This window comes from Gastrolobium bilobum, unplaced genomic scaffold (assembly GCF_033153095.1).
Source record: "Gastrolobium bilobum isolate Gb01-03AN ecotype WA unplaced genomic scaffold, APGP_CSIRO_Gbil_v1 utg6313, whole genome shotgun sequence".
Classification (NCBI taxonomy): Eukaryota; Viridiplantae; Streptophyta; class Magnoliopsida; order Fabales; family Fabaceae; genus Gastrolobium; species Gastrolobium bilobum.
Window position 1 is genome coordinate 144,577 of NW_026897533.1, and position 6,624 is coordinate 151,200.

Here is a 6,624-nt window from a genome sequence, read left to right on the forward strand (position 1 = left end):
CAACATTACCTGATCCTGAAATAAGCATTCCCCAAACGTGGGGTGAGATCTCTAAACAAGAAATCTCAGAAAGACAAGGGGTCCTCAAGGATCTTCCACCCCAAACTCACTTACATGTGCAATATAAGTTCTAAAAGCATTTATATCATTATCAGTTCCAAAACTATGTAGTGCAACAGATATCTATGACATGTGTGTAATCACTATTCTACTAGCCAGAGAAATGTAGGAATACGTCTATACCTACATGTAGTACAAGGAACACCGCTTGCACCTCACCCACAGCCTCACCCTTTGTATGTTCTACATACTCAGGCTTACCGTATAGGTGGAACACCTCCATGCATATCAACAAGGCACTAACATACAATAGCTCAACAGCATTTCCAAAACATCAAAAACATGTAACACAGCATGCATATACCATACCCTCATGGGACATGGTGGAATCACAACATGGCTAAACCGAGGACACGAAAGCTTACCTTGCAAGCTCGCTATCCAATGCCAAGAGTCCTCACAGCTCAAGTCCAACACACAGCAGATCACAATCTGATTTAGGACCAACAAGTGTATCAACATACTTAACTCAAAAGCATTAACATAAAGACTACGTTCTCCTTAACGATTTACGTCTTAAGGCTTCCAACAAAGCCACAAGCCCTTAATCACATGATTCTGACTTAGTCCATTAATTAAAGAAGTTCAACTTCTTCAATCTAGGGTACACAAACCCCCAATAGCCTACTGTACACACAGCACAGTTAATGTTCTACGAAATCCTAGAATATCCGGATATTCCTCGGGTACATATCCAGATATGCAATATCCGGATATCCCACTGTGCATATCCGGATATCAATATCCGGATATCCAGAATCCCATATCCGGATATCGCATATCCGGATACCATATCCGTTATCCAATATCCGGATATTCCACGGGCAGATATCCGGATATTTCACGACAAAATGCAGAAACTGCATTTCGTGAAGATATCCTTCAAAGGTTGGGTTTTTACTGATTTTAAACACTTAAACATGCATTTCTAGGTGTGTTTGACATTACCCAACGTTAAGTTATCATCTTTTAGCCTTAACATGCATCAAGCTTCCATTTTTAAGCATAAAACTCATTATCAAAGGGTGGTACAACATACCAAGGCTCAAAACTCAGAACCAAGAGGCTCTTGGAGCTCACCAACAGTCCCCCAACCTCTGACTAGGACAGAACACGAAAATGCTAGCACAAGATGGTTCCTTTCTTCACAAAGGTAGCTTCTTGAAGCTTCACAAAGGTAGCTTCTTGAAGCTTCACAAACCAAGAAGAAAGGTGGCTCTCAACCCACACCCCAACTCAGCACACTCCCTGACCGGAAACAGTGACTAAAACCTCAAGCAAGGCACCCTCACACCCTCACAAGATGATTCCCAAGTGTTTACAAGAATAAAAGAGAAGGATCAATGCCAAAGGTCCCAACTTGGCTCAAGAGAAGGTGAAGGAGACCAATGGAACAGTGCTCAAGCAGCTGGTCAGCCTCTCTCACGAAGGAAAATCTGGTATCTAGGGCAATGTGCCCTTAAATGAGTATATATAGCTACTTTCAAATAAAACACACAGTATTAGCTTTAATTGCTACGCTTAGCATTTTAATCCCAAACTTTGGATTCTTAACCTACTCAATTTTACAAGAATTGTCATATTTTTATTATATTTTTCGGAGCACCTTTCCGGTACGCGCTTTTCTTAGCCAGTATCAGTTTCTGGCACCAGTTCTCATTATTTGGACTTGAAACTCGTTTTATAAGTCCTACATATTATTCTAGTAATTATCATGCACTTACATTAATTTTCCGGGATACTTTATCGGTACGCATTTATACCGACTAGCAGAACCGGTATCTGCACTTTTCTTCCGAAAAGCGGTTTTCAGCATTCTCAATCACTTATCATAATTATTAGAGCCTCATAATAATTATTAGGGTCAATTATGGAATCATTTCCTAATTTTGCATAATTAATTAATTAAAATTCATTAATTAACGGTACGGGTTCTTACAGATGGCTTCTTAACCGTTGGACTTCCTAATCATCAATAGAGGGAAATTGTGAAGAAGACGAGGGTACCCAAGGCACAAGAGCCAAACGATGATCGTTCTCGTTCTGGTCACAATTAGAATCACAATGTTTTGACCAAGGAAACTTACCTGCAATAAAATTAAAACAATTAAACAAAACAATTTATAATTAGGATTAAAAAGGTGATAGATACAATAAAGAAAATAAGACACTTACTCTTAATTCCAGAGCTGAGATCAGAACTGAGAGTGAGAGAATTGGCGGCTTGAAAAGCACAATAGCTCTCTAATTGTTAGGAGGTAACGGTAAAGGCTCATCTTCTTCCACAATTGGCGGCAACGCAGCATCCTCATGGTAACTGTAACAGCCCGTTGTACACCGGTATTGTTAACGTTAATTATGATATTAAGTGCAGTTACAATCACAACAGTTCATTTATAAAATGTGAGTAAACTTTTTCCGTTTATTACGCGAGTGTTTAAAACAATAAAAAGCGTAATAAATAAAGCTGTGACAGTAACTGTAAACTCTTTGCGGAATAATTATTTAAACTACTTTTATAACTTATTTTACATCTCTCAAGTCACTAAGGGGTTCCCATAAACCCACTTAGCCAAAATCTCACTTTTATGTTTTCTACCTATCCGAACATGGTTCGATCTTTAATTTTCTGCGGACAAACCACATATAAAAAGTCTCCCATCTTTTAGTATGTTATTCTAGACTCAATTAAATTTCTAGGAAGCTATCGCACGAGTCATAAAGTTCTCGTTTGCTCCAGATATCTCCGTTTGAAGTTGGACAAGCAAATCTGCCAGCCAACCGTAAAACAACTTCAAACATCCTTCACTCAATCAATTATTCTGGAAGATCCACTCAACCAATTGCTCTCATATTTTTATACAACAAACTAGACACCTCAAGATTCAATTTGATATATCATACACCTAATTTGACCAAGAAACGAAGCGGGAATAAATTTCCCAATTTCGATCCAGAACAGCCCCATGTTCAGGGACCAACAGGGCAGTCTGTGTTCTCTTCCTTCTACAGGCCAACGTCCAACCCATAAAAATCTCAACTTTTGACACGAGATAGAAGACATCTCAAGATTCAAAACAGCGTATGGCACGTCCCTATCGGACCTCAATGGTGAGAGATATGCTCTCCCAAAGTTTGCCTAAACTCTGCCAATTTCTAAAAAATTCGCCAGAGTTTCCTTTGTTTTTCCAATAATCCCCAAGTTTGCACAAGTGATCTATGACCTCAAAATGTACCTAATAATCATTGGGTGGCATACACAAGGACCAACAATGCCTTGGGACTCTTACAAACCCATCACAGTTTATATCCAATTACCCAATTTCCATCACTTTATTTACATTTTCAAACTTAACATATTTCAATCACCATAATCCATTTGCATGCATTCTTTACATCATAAAACATATATCAATCCTAGAATAGGCCTATTTCCCTTTCATCATATTACATACTTCCATATTACATTAATTCATGTAAAAATTACAAATCTTTCAATTGCCATATTACACTTTACAATTCATAACCTTCAAATGACATAATACATACTCCAAAATAAACATGATAAATCAAGACTAAACTTAGGCAAAATACCTCATGAACAAAATGATACTCATAATCCTAATCACATGCATGGTTCATGAGCTAAGTCTAGCCTAGGCTCAATAGCCAACAAAATGCAAAATATGAAATCCTAAGTCCAAATCATCCTACGGGCTTCTTGCCCACCGCTCCAGCACCACTGCTACCTCCTGAAATAGAGCCCCCAAAGCGGGGTGAGATATACGAATATATCTCAGTAACCCAGAGGTTCTGGAGAATACTCCGCCCAATGGCTCACTTCGATGCATATAAATAACATAACATAACATCTGTAAAACGGGATAAAGCAAGGGATTTAGTGAAATAGGGGAGCATAGGGATACAAAATACGACGAAGCTGGAATGGTCAATGTCAAAACTACGCAACGTCCAGCCTATTGTCCTCGGCATATAAGCCTACGGGTCTCAACCAAGGCGTGTTCCCAGAACATCCAACCGAGGCACCCACCAACCATATACACCGGAGACTTCCTAGTGTGCTCCTATCCGGATCACACACCATGACCCCAGGTCAATTGGAACTCCCTCTCGGAGACCTATCCAGTGGAAGTCTGTAACGCCCGAAGGCAAACAGTCTACTGGCCAGAGACACGGTACATCCTATGTACCACCACACATAGAAAATGTATTAACATGTTATCCTATATTATTTACATACACTTCCTATCATTACCCTCAACGGGCATGGTGGAACACACAAGGGGATCAAACCCTAGTACCAAGGGATTATCTTACTAATCTCCTTCTCACAGCTCCAATGCAATACTTTCCCGAGCTAGGTACAAACAGAAATGCCTACACATAGGACAATTCCAATTTAATTTCTATTCACCAAATACATGCCCATTATCAAGCATAAATACATGGTTCAAGAGTATTTACCACAATCCCTTTGGTCCGGGACCAAGGGCAACCCACCGAGCTCCCGGTTCAGGGTTCAATTTCGCGAGAGGTAACCTACATTGATCACACAAGGATCATCAATACAAGGTGCAATCAACCAAGATTACAAAGCACCAAAATTCTCCCCTACACATGGTAGGTTCGGCCAAACAAGGCTTAAATTACAAAATATCTTTTTTTATTTTCTTTTTATTTTTCTTTAGCATCCCAAGGTTATCACAACCCCATTATAGGTCCCACTTTCTATCTTACACCATCACAACCTCATTTTTCCAATTATTTCATTCTAGGTCCAAGTACACATCACACACACTCCAAGCATTTTTTCCTTTAATTTCCATTTCATCAATTCATCACACAACACCTCTAAATACCATTTAACAACACAACACATCAATTGCATGATTTTACAACATTAAATCCCCAATTTCCTTTACTTGGCCGAAATGTTCATGCTTACTAACAAAAGGTTATTACATCCAATTCAACACTTCCACACATCTTAAAATCCTATAATTAACTTATACAAATACTCCACAACTCAATTACACGATCATCCCACATAATCATTTCATAAAGTGTTGAATCATCCAATCCAAAATTTGTCTAAGTTACCAAATAAAACCACATTAATTTTTATTACATTAATCACTCTAAAACATCATTCTAAGTCACTTTCATCTAATACACAATTTCAATTTGAGCTCTCTAACTACATCATTTACACAACTCATGCTCTAGGTTTTCAAAATTTAAATTCATGAATCAAGCCATAAAAGGGGTTGAAATATACTCACAAGCTTGGCCTAGGACCCCTCCAAGTGATCTCCAAGCAATGACTTGAACACACAACTCCAAAATCACAAAACTCCTCAAATTTTCTTGCTGACTTTGTCCTTTTTCTCACAATTGAGAGGGTTTCAAGGGAAACTAATCGGTGGGATGTGTTCAGATGATGATTTCCAACAACTTTGCTCACAAACCTTTTTGATTCGAGGTTGTATTGAGTGAGTTGTGAGAGAAAGAAGTTTGGAAGCTTTTCTTCCACTTCCATGGAGGTGGATCGGTTCATTGGTGAAGGGAGGAGAGAGAAGGATCTGGTTGGTGGTGAAGTCCAAGTGGCAAGGTCCACTTAAGTGAGGTGGGCCCCACCGCCACCTCATGCGATTTTAAACTAATTCGAATTTTCCTCCTATTCCACTAAACGTTCATAATTTCCTAAACTAATTAGAAACTCTAATTTTTAACATCAACCATTGTCCTTTAATTGCCCTTGATCAGATGAATCCGGAGTTTTTCCGGTCGTTTGGAGAAATTGCAGTTTTAAGCTGTTACGCGCGTTGTGGGCACGCTTCCCCAAACTTACTAATTTTCATCAGAAATCATATTCCCTAGTCCTATACGCCATTTACAACTTATATAAACCTAGAGCTCAAAACTCAATCGGCACGTTTTATGGTGCAATCGTACCGCAATATTTTTACCCGGTAAAAACACTATTCACAGAATTTTCCGAAACTTGCTTATCCACTCAATTTTTCGTTCTGAATCCATTTTCAGGGTTATTTTTATCATCTGAGATCTCCTACTCAATTTTACCTTCCTAGGGTTGTGTGTTTGGGTAATTACCATTTTACCCTTCCTTTGTATTTTGACCTGATTTTTCAGGATTTTCACTAGTCTTTCCCTTTAATCCATGTTTAATATATTAATATATAATTTAGAAATGTGAGGTGTTATAGTAACAAACAAACAGAAATTGCAAAAAAAAAATTAAGTAAATAAAAAAATAAACAAGATCGGTGAGGAATTGAAGAACGGAAGAAAGAATGAATGGAGGTAGTGAAGTCAGAAGTGAGTTAAGTACCAAACGGCGAATCTTAGTAGCAGGAGAAGAGAGAGAGAAATCAGAGAAATCGTCGCTAACGTTTCCTTTCCTCTTCAACAACTTGTGTCCCTCCATGAGAATGAAATTGCAGAGATCGATTAATAGAGGCA

The 6,624-nt window shown here is 38.5% G+C and overlaps 1 pseudogene; it reads right to left on the reverse strand.

Annotated features, from left to right (window-relative positions):
- Positions 1 to 2,085: 2,085 nt before the first annotated feature.
- LOC133307749 (uncharacterized) lies at positions 2,086 to 6,624 on the reverse strand (annotated as a pseudogene).